The following is a 13,309-nucleotide window of genomic DNA, read 5'->3' on the forward strand; positions in this document are numbered from 1 at the left end:
TGATTGCCTTTTAGATGAGTTTCCTTTATAAGGCCCTGAACATCGTGCAGAAGAGCAGAGAACTGTCACCCTAATACTGTCTCTGTCTTTAAGTGATGTGGAAAATAAATGTCACACCGTTCTCCAAAGGAATTAGAGCCGATATTGTCCCCATGTGTCCTGGAACTTTTGAAGCAGTCAGACCGGAGGATAAGAATCGGTTTCCTCTGACAATGGTATTTAGCCTCAAGTGGTTGTTTACCATCTGTCTGTCCGTGTATATTCTATGTTGATAGTGGCTTGGCAGCTTAGCGACGGCAGGAGAGTCTTCTTACAGTGTGTGGTAGAATGGAACAGAACGGTGCCCCACCTGGACCTCCCCGAATATCTCCTTAACATTCTCGTAAGTCGTTCTCCTTAGCATGCACGTCCACTTCCAATAGCCAGCAGCTACTCTTCTGGGGAGACGCGCCCTCAGGCTTCCGGAGCCCCTCTGCACACACGCCTGAGAAACCAAACCTTACAGGAAATCAGGCAAGAGCAGGGGAGACAAAGGCATGTTTAGCAAGTGCGGGGACTGGAACTGCAGCTCCCTTGCCCTAAGGCATGAAAATTCCACTCCGGACCTCTGTGTGAGTAAGCCTGATGCTACATTCGCCAGGACAGACTCTCCTGAAACACGCTTTGCCTGGCTTCCAACCTTTTGTCCCGTTTCCCATTTATTCGCTCTATTCTCCAGGGCACATCTTTTACAAAACACTTGCTTGGGAACGTTGGGGTGGAAGGAAGACTGTAACTAGACAACCTAAGACGGCTGGCAGAGTCCTTGAAGTAGAAGGACAAATATTTCAGTCATTATCACAGAGTTACAGGATATCCAAGAAGAGAGAGTCTCATAGTCCAGCCTCAAAGATGGGTTACCTTGCTTGAGCTCACACACAGCTACCCCACAGCAGAGTGCCAGCAACATCAAGGCCTTCAAGCTGGGCAACACTGCTCTTCCCACCACTAACACTTCTTTCTGAGCCTTGCATCATGGTTATTGGACTCAATATATAATTAGAGTTGAAATCAGTTAATTCAAGTTTAATTTTTTTTTCTTTTCAATATGCCTCATTTAAAAAGCACAGATGTAAAAACTCAATTCCCAATTAAATAAATCTAGAGCCTTTTAAATTCTCTCTCCCTTTCCCCCTTCCATGATCCCCTACTCCTCTCCACCCCCACTTTCTTTCTCCATCCATACACATACACCACAACAAACAATAACACTCCATGAGGAATTCTGACATTGATTCAGAGCATACACATCTACAGAAAAGCGTGTTTGCTTGCAAATGCCAATCAAAAAGAGCAGGCTGTCTCTTTTCCTCCACACTGCCCTCTTTCCCAACAAACCCCCAAGGGACACAGGCCAAAACTCTCCTAGGTGCACCCATAGCCAAAAGGGGAAAGGAGTGTGTACATATGAATGAGTTTGATGAGAATGACTTATAAATAATGAAAGAACACACATCCCTCTCTCCCCTGTCACATCTTCCCAGAACATGAGCCAAAAAGGCATCTGTTTTTTCAGTGCGATGTGAATGGCACTTGAGAAGTCAGCCTGGACCAAATTAGAGCCCCCTTTTCAAATATCTGCCAATAGTTTGAACTTCTCAATAGTGCAATCCCTCCCTTGGGCAAAGCATGGTCTTCAGAGGGCTTCTGTTAAACATATAAACGAGTTTCCTTGGAATAATGACAATTTAACTCATTATCAGCTCTTAACCTAATAGCAAGGATTTAGTCTTCAGAGCAAGACTCACAAGAACATAAACAAGTTTTGAAGGGTGTGAGGTTAGAAAAGCCCGTTAACTTTGTCCACTTGGGCCAACTGAGCTGAACAGACGGACAGAGTAGCTTGTAAACAACAGAAACTTATTTCTCACAGTTCTGAGGACTGGGAAGGCCAAGATTCCTATGCCATTGCATTCAGTGTCTGATGCAGACCTGCCTCTTAGTTCATAGTCTTTCTCTGTGTCCCCATATGGTGGAAGGGTCAAAGAGTTCTCTTGCTTCACGTGTGAGGGCTGCACCTCATACCCTAATCATCTCCCAAAACTCATCTCTAAAAACCGTTACTATTGATATTAAGAGACCCACATAGGAATCGAAGAAGCACACAGTTATGGGTATACAACACGTAGCTGAAGCCTTAGAAGATGCAGAACCTCTAAGGCTTCAGAGCCTGAGAGAGTGTTGTGATGGGGTTTACAGGCACCAAGAGGACGCTATGAGAACACCAGGCACCCTAGAGGAGGTGTGAGACAAGACGGGCTGAGTTCAAATCTGCCGTGTATAGGCTGGGTGATCCCAGGCAAAAGAATATATCTTTGTTAAGCCTCCTGATCTCATCTGTAAAACGGAAAAAGATCAAGGCATCTACTTTACAAGGCTGACATAGGAATCTGTGTACTTACGCATTTAGCACCCTTAGCTCATACCTGGCAGAGAATAAGGCTTCAAACCGTAGGAGCTATTTTACTGCTGTTGATCTTATTATTAGGTAATAAAATGATTAAAGGGAAGGCAGTGCTGATGATTTTTGGACAAATTTCGGTGACTATAATTTTCCTTGCATCTGCCCATTACTTCTATTCTAGATCAGGAAGAAAAATGACGGCAAGAGAATTTAAAATAAAATCAAGCACATTAGCAGGAAAACAATCCCATTGTCAGAATAAATACAATCTTTTGTCTTCCTTACATCTCTCACCCCATCCCTTTCTCTGCATTTTATTTTCCTTTATTCATAAAATTCTCTTCGTTTCACTTTGAAATGCAGGCGATAAGACTATAATTAGAAATTAGATACTATCCATTCAAATCTTGATTTTTTTTTCTGCTTGCTTTCGTTCATGAATCTGGCAAATGATGCTGAAATCCTCTGTGCCAGGAACATGTTGGGGGATAGGAGAGACTGATAAACACAGCACGTGATGATCCACAGATACACCGAGTACATTTTGGATTATAGCTGCTGAGAAGCCCTGCAGAGCTCTGAAGTCTGACCTGCTATGTGGAGACTTACAGGCAAGCTTGCTGCTGGATAGAATTCCTAACCTAGACCTGGCTCCACAGAGGCTCATTAAAGACTCAGGAATTCCAAGTTTTATTCTTCTTCAATTCTGCCTCTGGGTTTAAGAGGTATTAACAGAGTAGCTTTTGGAAGTCAAACAAGAGAATGCTGAAATACAGGAAGAAGCCAGGCCAAAGGAGAGGACATGAGAATACTAAACTATGAAGCCTGTAAAAGAAGCCTGTTAAATTTTAATCATCTTGACTAGAGTGTTTGTAACTGTTGATCTTATATGGAATCTAATAGTTCTAATGAAAAATGTGCTAGACCTCAAGTCCAAGGATATCATCATTATAAGTACGTAAGTGCCTAGGACAATATAATTCTCTCTGTGGTGCTGTTCCGTGGTCTTTGATCCATGATGTATTACTTACTTATTTATTGATTTATAAAAATGAGCTGTCAAGCTTTTCCTAAGAAGTTTTAAGGCATATGAACAAAACATAGGAAACATACAACCACAAAAAATAAACCACGAAGTATAAACCAGATCCCCTAATGTCCAGGGCACTTTGCCTAGGTGAGTCGCATAAATCAAAAATACACTTTCTAGACACACCCTGAATGTCAACAAACAAGAACTCTGTAAAACCCAAGGAAGGAAGTTATATAGTAAGGGCTTCTATGAGCTATAATATACATTGGCAAAACCCTGATCTAAACACTATGAATTGATTTTCATTTGGATCCTCTTCAGAGGCGGGCCTGAGACTCTCACCAGAAACTATGAAGGCTATGATATCTGAAACACCAGCGGGCCAGAGGTCATGTACTTGGCTCTTAGAGTTTAGTATTATTTTAAGCCAATTAAAATAACTTTTTCACAGTGGAAAGATTCCATTAAATAATAGCTCTGTTCACCATGAGTGTGGGTTGTGTGACTCTTAACTGAAGAAACACAGAGGACATGGATCTAATTCAGGGAAAGACAGACTCTGCCTAGAACTTCCTTTGCCCAGAACAGAGCAGCAATCTGGAAAGGCAGGCCTGTGTTATCAGTCATTTCAACTAACATCAGTCAGAGGTGAATATTTGCTCTGAGTTTTTCTCTATGACCTAAAAATGTTAGAATAGGAAACTTTGGTTTGGAACGCTGAATTTTTCTCTCCCTTTTAACCTTTGGGTGCCAAAAATAAGTTACATTTATATTACTTGTTCTCATTCCTTTTAAAGCCCAGCTGAAACACAGGGGATTTCATTGTTTCCATAGACATGACTCCATTTTATTCTGCTAATGCTAGTCATTGTCTCAAAGCCCACAGTCTTCTGTTAACTGGCCATGTTTCTTAGCCAATTCAAAAGCCAAAAGGAAAAAAATCAGCTTAATCCCAAAATAATCCCATTAGACCGTTGGCACAGAATAATTTACCTGATAATTCTTACAGTATCTACTTAATTTTGGCTGTGTAGTCCAGTGATTTTGTCCAGTACATATCAGCGTCTGCTTACAGTCATTGATATCCCAAATTTCTTATAATCTGAAGAGATTTAAAAGTACAGAAATATGTTGGGTTGAAGCTCAGCTCATTAAGACAATGCTTCAATGACCAACATAATAAATAATAGGTTGAATGGAAGTTTGAATTAGATGCCATTGCCTTCGCCTTAAGAAATGAGCACACATCAGGGTGATTTGGTTCTCAACAGGTCTCCACTTCTGTTCTGTTTATAGACTTTGCAGCTCCTGCAGAAAAACACCAAGGCATTTGTCATTATTCTTGCCCAGACACACTTCTTCTGGACACTTCAAAAAGCACAGAGCCAAAACGAGGTGGAGCTTAGTGCTCAGGATTCACATTCACAAAGCCCTAGGCTCACTGTATTTAAGTCCCAACACACACACACACACACACACACACACACACACACACACACACACACACATGCTTGCATACACACACACACACCTATATACTCACATAGCCTCAATTCTGTAACATTGCCGGAGTGGTTCTATGGTACTCTCAACACCTTATCCAGCTAAAACAAACTGAGGTGTGGTGGAGCTTTACCAACTACAGCAAGCTATGGCGAGTAAGTCAGTAATGCACAGTCTCTGCTTCACTTCCTGCTCCAGGTTCTTGTCTCCAGTTTCCTGCCTGGAGTTCCTGCCCTGACTTCAACAGACCGTGGATTGTGATCGGGACATATAAGCCAAGTAAACCCTTTTCTCTGCCAAGTTGCTTCGGTCGGTGTTTCATCACAAGAGGATAAAATCAGGACACCTCTCAACCCAAAACAAAGAGGGGATCTTGCTGCTAATGAAAACTAGAACCTTAAGAGTTCTACTGAGGCATGAGAGACCACTAAGGCACTTGTTGCCACACCTGACCTAATCACCTAAGTGTGATCTATCAAGACCTGTATTGTGGAATATTGTGGAAGGAGAGAGTAGATTCCCTACAAGTTGTCCTCTGACTTCCACGTGTGAGCCACAACATATATGAGCCCCTAACTTACACACACACACACACACACATGCACACACACACACACACACACACACAAAGAAAGAAAGAAAGAGTAGTGAATTTTTTAAGAAGGGCTACCTAAGTAAAAATAACTGAAATAAGAAACAGAGAGAAGACATTACCTGCACATTCTTACCTCCTGCCTGCTAATCTCTACCATAACTGAGCCCAAACAGAAACCATGAGATGTGAAAGACAGAGTGGTGCCCTCCAGGAAGAGTTAGGCGCTGACAAAACAGGTCTAGGGAAGAGAGGTAAAAAACAAAAACAAAAAAAAAACAAAAAAAAAACAAAAAAAAAAACAATGGGCAGTGGGAAAGAATAGTTATCAGCACTCCATTTCAATATTTCAAAAGTTCCTTGTGAGAGGGCCAGAATTTCTGAGCCAGAAGAATGAACTGTCGAGCTCTTGAGTGACATGATCTGGGGACAGGGTATGAGGGAAATGGCACCCAGTGAAAGAGACTGAAAGGAACCAGAACACACTGCACAGCCGTCAAGGCTGCAAGAGCAGGGGAGAGCAGGGTGAGAAGTTAAGGCGCCAGAATGGCAAACAGGCTAAGGAGCAGGTGCCGGGCACAGTTAGTGACCTTTGCAGTGTTTTCCTAAAAGACTGACACGTCTGAGGCTTGCCGGGTTTCCAAAGATGCCAGAGGGAAAAGGCAGGATTGCTGTGTTACTAGGAGGAAGGCAGAATATTCAGCACAGGGGAGCGATAAGCTAGACAAAAGGCAATATTAAGATGGCACACGTTGTATAATATGCTATTAATGATCAGGCCCAAGACACAAAAATAAGAGGCGAGCTTATGCAGTGTTGGTCTGTTGTAAACTGGCTTCACCTCTTTGAAACAGAGTGTACCAGGACAGAAAAAGCCCGCACACTAACAAAGAGTATGCAACCTGGAAGATATTTCTAGGCTATCTAAATGAAATCATCTGACAACTCAAGAGATAAAAAGGCATTCTTTGGTACATCCCACTTTCCTTCTGACAGAGAGGGAACGATTTGCATAAATAAAAGCAGACTCGGTTAGTGTCTCTGTACAGAGAACAAACACTGTACAAAGAAGACAAATCAGAATAATTCCCTGAAGTGGTTAAGAGCAGGCTATCAAGATGGGCCCTTTTCTCCCAAGATTTGCACTGCTAATTGTCATAGAAACTAACATTTCCTGTGCTAAAGTGCTAGACGGTTGAAGTAAGGCCAGAGCAGAAGAAGGCTGTATGAACAAATTCCGGGGATAGAGGTCATGTTCAGACATGAAAGAACAGTCATCCTTCACACCACACGGGAACTCTCATCTTGGTGGCATATCTGGCAGATGACATCGCTCTAGGGAACAGATAGAGCCACTGAGAAGCGATGGTCTGAGTCTGAGCTCACTAGTTAGCAAGATGACCGCGAAAGCATCTTCTCTGCTGAGCCTACAGCCCTCAGGCCAGGCTTCTCTTGGCTCCATCCTACCATTCGCCTCGACGGTCACCAGATTCCACCATTGTTTTGCTACACTTCTACCTCGTTAGGCAACAGTTGAAGTGGAAGGTTCTACATTGACAGGGTGAGAGAAGAAGGACCAAAGCAAATGCTAATTACTGCGGAAGACAACCTCCAGGTATGCTAACGAAGACGGTGATCTACCAGAATGAAACCAGATGCAGCATCTGGAAATACACAAATAATAACATGGATCGAATGCATTCTGCCTTAAAACCAAATTTTGAGAGAACAAAGTACGATTTCTTAACTAGATGTAATTATCCATTTCCTTTCTAAGCTCTTTATCTGTCATATTTAATGAGATCAGATATGTCAAGCTGATATGAGACTATCAGCTGCTAACAAATGCTTTCATTTTGCCACATTTGATCATAAAAATAGGATAAGGGTGACAGAAAAGAAGAGGTGGTCGTGGTAGTGCTATATATCAGTACTAATGAATTTTGCCATAAATTAACAAAACCGATAGCATCTTTTGCATAACATGAGTTGAAAGATAATATATTAATCTAAAGCAACCAAGCTCATAATATTTTTATTCAAAGTCATGCTTTTGGTGTTTGTTTTCATTCCCTGGAATTGAGTACTTAACCACAAAGAAAGAAAATGATTGAAAATTTTATGGAAGCTATGTATTGAAGAGAAGCAAAACAAAGACTCCATTAATAGCAATATAATGTTCTTTGCAGAGAAAGGGCAGTTAAGTGCTTCTTGCATCTTTCTTTACCCAGTCAGTAGCTCAGTAATACATGTTCTGAGAACAAACTAATATGGAAGTATAGAAGAAAAAATATTCAGTCCTTTGGGAATGACTGGCAGTTACCGTGATTTAAAAAAAAAAAAGTATTTATGCCAGCACCTTTCTGTGGGAAGGAGCATCCTATAACCCACCAGCAGGGTAGAGTTACTAATCCAGTTACCCATGCAGTGGAGGTGAATGAACCAACAATGACTGTCCAGTTACCCATGCAGTGGAGGTGAATGAACCAACAATGACTGTCCAGTTACCCATGCAGTGGAGGTGATAAGAACTGGAGCAATTTAAGTAAAAGTGTCCCCCATAGACTCATAAGGAATGGAACTATTAGGAAAGGTGGTCTTGCTGGAGTAGGTGTGGCTTTGTTGGAGGAAGCATGTCACTGGAGGCTGGGCTTTGAGGCTTCAGAATCTCAAGCCAGGTCTAGTGGCTCACTGTCTCTTCCTGCTGCCTGTGGATTCAGATGTAGAACTCTCAGCTTCTTCTCCAGCATCATGTCTGCCTGTGTGCCACTATGACACTGTACTAAACCTCTGAACTTTAAGTCAGCCCCAATTAAATGTTTTTCTTAATAAGAGTTGCCGTGGTCATGGTGTCTCTTCACAGCAATGGAAACCCCAACTAAGATAAGAACCAGGGATGGATGATACCCATACAGTAGAGGGCATAAGAGTAATGATTGATGTCTTAGTCCTGGAAAATCACCGGGAATCTGAACGTTGTTTTCAGTGGGGTATTTTTTGGTTGTTGGTTTTTTTGTTTTTTGGCTCTGATTCCCTTAGAAGTCCTGCCATGGTTCAGGATTTTCATTCTTGTCCTGAATGAATTCAGAAAGCAGAGAGGCACTTGAGAATTCTGTTTTTAAATAAAAGTAAACATTTCCAAGTGAGTTTGGGTCTCTGTTTAGTATTTTTGTGACCCAATTACTGAGCTTAAATGTTCCACAGATGTCATATTTCTTTGTGGTATGAGTTTATGGAGCCAACATTAATATTAGTAAGAGTGTTAATATGTGTCAGTAAGGTGTTTAATAAGCATTTCATATTGTGTTTTTCAATGGTTGGTCAAGAATTGTGCAAAACAGTAGGCTTCCCTTTTTATTTTCCATAGTGATTAATAACCATGAGTAGGTAGTTATGTATCCAGGCACCACAGGGCAAATGTTTCTGTAGCATATTTCTCATCATTTAGATGCAAACTATATAGATGATAAGCCCAGATCCTTCACAAATCAGCAAATGAATTATTGAACATTAGCATTTTCTGAAATATATTGATTGCTTCAAGTCAGAAAAAAAACTGAACTAATTGTAAGAGAATAACTGTAAAAGGGAATAATAGCCCTTGGATCTATTTTCCTTTGGACCCCCTACCATGTTCCGCATGTGTGGTGATACCTGCCTTTAACAGCATCATCATCACTGAACGATGATAGGCTGTTCGGCTGTATCCACACTCCAGGGAGGGCTGCTCCAGTTGGAAAGCAAGGAAGTGTCTTGGGCTTTAAAAAGACACATGGAGAAGAGTTAAACTCAGAAGCATCATTTTGAAAATGTCAGTAGTCTTCCTTCCTTCTCTTATGTCTTTCTAAGGGCCACCTGCAGACTAATTGACTAAATTGGGTAGCATTTGCCATTTAGAACCATGCTCCTTGGCATCTCTTTGATTGGCAGGAATTGATCCTTCTGTTACAATCGGCTCTCCAGGGGTACATGTGTGTTATCGTTGTACTGTTCTTCCCCCTCTCAGACTTTGTCACTGAAGAGGCCCAACCCTCCTCGACCTCAAAACCAAAGTCTCAGTGGAAGAAAAACATACAATGATATTTGGTCATGAATTCAGCAATGCTGCCACGAGCAAGGCCACTGTTTCCCAAGGTCACTGCAAGGGTAATCACCATGCAGAACTGTTATGACATCTGAAGATTGCAAATAAGACCTTCCTGGTGAAGACACCATATACTTCAGACACAGGACTTGGAGAAATCAAGCTGCAAATGACCTGGAAGCCTCTTCCTTGAGAACTATCTCTCACAGTATCTGAAAGTGCCATACAACTACCAAGGCAGAAAAACAATCGATAGTCCTACACAGGCAGATGTAAAGTCTATAAATGACAATCCATAAACAGCATCACAGGATATCCCAAGGGTAAAATAATGGCGCTTATATCTTGAGGGTAACAAACAACCATCTAATTGGAATTAGGGCCCCACTCAATAGGAAGGAATTTATGCCGGGCCTTGTAAACCTAGCCTACTGCCCATGGCTGGTGAGGCCATGGAGACGAGACAAGAACCTACTATTGCCACTTTCCCACATCAGCGTAATGTCTAACTACATTCTAAATGCTTATCCTTATAGGCCACAGATGAGCATAGCCCTCACCCATCATCAAAGAAGTTTCTTTTGCAACAGACAGAGGCCATTACAGAAGCCTACAACTGGTTAAACTGCAGAAAACAACTGAGCATGGGCTCTACCCTCCCCCAATAATACATTACTATACAACCCTGTAGTTGGGCCTGTTCAACTGTATCCACACTCCAGGGAGGGCTGCTCCAGTTGGGAAGCAAGGAAGTGTCTTGGGCTTTAAAAAGACACATGGAGCAGAGTTAAACTCAGAAGCATCATTTTGAAATTTTCTTTATTCCATATATCTTTCTTTCCTTCTTACTCTGTGGCTGGTTGTGTGGCTGAGTGGCTAGCCCCTGGTGTCCTCCTCTCCTTCACCTTTTCTCACTCTCCCTCCCTTCCCTAGATTTCTTCTCCTACTTATTCTCTCTGCCTGCCAGCCCCACCTATCCTTTCCCCTGCCTTGCTATTGGCCATTCAGCTCTTTATTAGACTACCAGGTGTTTTAGGCAGGCAAAGTAACACAGCTTCACAGAGTTAAACAAATGCAACATAAAAGAATGCAACACATCTTTGCATCATTAAACAAATGTTCCACAGCATAAAGAAATGTAAAACATCTTCAACAAATAACTCCACGACACAACTCACGTACTTGAGGCTCATAAAAACAGTGGAGAAGAGTAGGCATAAAGACTGTGAGAGCCAGAGGACTGGGTCTGCTGTGACATAACATCTTCTATACATGACGGAGATTATTCAGCCATAAAATATGGTCTCAACAAAACCAGCACAGTGAAAATACCAGCTGGCAAGCCGTCATGGACAGGGGAAATCTCAAAAGGCCCCAGCACTAGATGAAGAGCTGTGGAAAATCCACAGCTCCCGAGAGAGGGAGATTCAGTCATCTCCAGGGAAAAGCCACATGCGCAAGGTTGTGTAACCCTAAGTGGTCATCTCTAAACACACATACATACAAGCAACACTAAATAGACTCAGTATGCTGTATTTACATATACATATCATATATCCTAATAATAATAACTAAAGGAGCAGAGATTCATGAATTTGAGAGGGAGTTGTGGGGACATGGGAGAAGTTGGGGGGAAGCAAGATATAAATATAATAATCAGGTATGAAATTCTGAACAAGAAAATTTTAAATTTTTTAATTACCTAAACATTACCAGTAAGAGAAGAGAAGATAATCTTGAATAATATTTATTCCCTGTTCACAATTGTGCTTCCTGAATACAATCTTTCAACTCAGTACTCAATGTGTGATGTAGGCCAATAAACAAACCGCAGCTGGAAAAACAATGCTTATTTGCTGGGCAGTGATAGCACACAGCTTTAATCCCAGCACTTGGGAGGTAGAGGGAGGCAGATCTCTGGGAGTTCAAGGTCAGCCTGCTCTACAAAGCGAGTTCCAGGACAGCCAGGACTCTGTTATACAGAGAAACCTTGTCTTGAAAAACAAAACAAGCCGGGCGGTGGTGGCGCACTCCTTTAATCCCAGCACTCAGGAGGCAGAGTTCGAGGCCAGCCTGGTCTACAGAGCGAGATCCAGGAAAGGCGCAAAGCTACACAGAGAAACCCTGTCTCGAAAAACAAAAACAAAAAGAAAAAAAAGAAAAGAAAAAAATGAGTGAATGAATAAATGAACGAATGAATGCCTATTGATATTCTCAGGGATTTGGGACTCTAAGCTTCAGTTATCTCAGGCATAGTGCACACATTTCAACTCTGTTCTAGACAAATCAGTGACTGTTAACTAATAATTGTGAACTTCTCTACAATCTACACACAGGGCTACAATCACTGCTCTATCTGAAATCCCCAATATATGGTGCCTGGGAAACAATTGAACTTAAGTGTGTGTGCAAGGAGAAGAGCCCCAAGTTTCTGTTAAGAAAGATAAATAGAAGTCACTATTTTAAAATGGAATCACTTTTCCCTAAAAGTAAGTGATAACAGAGGGCCAGGCAAGAAGAATGGAGTTAAAATCTTGACTTTGAAAACATCTCCCAAAAACAAAAATGCCCTCCAAAATGCAACCTAAACCTGTGTTAGTGGGTCCAAGGGTTAGGTAGGAACCCTTCCTGACAAAACTCAACCAGGGGAAATTAGTTGAGAAGAAGCCCATGATGGGCCACTTATAATAGTGTCAGGACATTTGAAAGAATAAACATAAGCTATGACTAAACACTGGAGGCGTGGGCAGAATGATTTAGTTTCATTGTTATAGAAGGTTTCCGGGTGTTAATTCAACCCATCATGTCTGCTGAAACTGATGAGAGGATGGTAGTGCTGGTGATGGAGGCAGGACCCGGAATTCCACAGCACTGACTGTATGTGTCTGCTCCGTTTCTGTGAAACCAAACTGCTTTCATCTGGCTAATTTCTTCCCTATTGCCATCGACTCTTGATGACAAATACGTAAGGAATCTTGCCAAAATCCAGTTGGCACTTCATTATCGGAACTTGTTCCGTGATGCCTAAGTTTTAAAGTATTTGATTTGGTTATAGTAGGAAATAAAAATTGTGAATAGAATTCATGGGAAAGTTAAGATAACATGAAGAGTGATAACGGAGAGCTAAAAATATCACTGCCATGGTCTTGAACTCTGCCCTGACTGCTCTGAGCATACTAAGAAAGCTGCTAAACTGTTCTTAAAACTTTTAGTGATTAAGGGAAAGTAGAATATTTATTTCTAAGTGTGCTGATCAGTGTACACACAAAATGAGTACTAAATATATTTCCACGTCTCAAGTGTTGTTATATAGTTGCATGTAAATGATAAAAAGGAGGGGGTACAGGAGGTTGGAGAGATGACTCAGCAGCAATTATGAGCATTTGGCTGCTCTTCCAGAGGTCTGAGTTCAATTCCCAACAATCACATGGTGGCACCCAACCATCTGTAACGGGATCAGATTCCTTCTTCTGGTGTGCATGAAAACAGAGCACTTATATACATAAAATACATAAATAAATGAATCTAAAAAAAAAATAAAACAAAGCACAGCAATGTAATGTTTTCTAATAAAGACATTGCATACATTAAACAGCACTTAAATGCTTTTGAATTTTCCATTTAATGAATAGCCTATGCATACATATTGTGTAA

This window comes from Peromyscus maniculatus, chromosome 15 (genome assembly GCF_049852395.1).
Source record: "Peromyscus maniculatus bairdii isolate BWxNUB_F1_BW_parent chromosome 15, HU_Pman_BW_mat_3.1, whole genome shotgun sequence".
In the NCBI taxonomy this organism is placed as follows: Eukaryota; Metazoa; Chordata; class Mammalia; order Rodentia; family Cricetidae; genus Peromyscus; species Peromyscus maniculatus.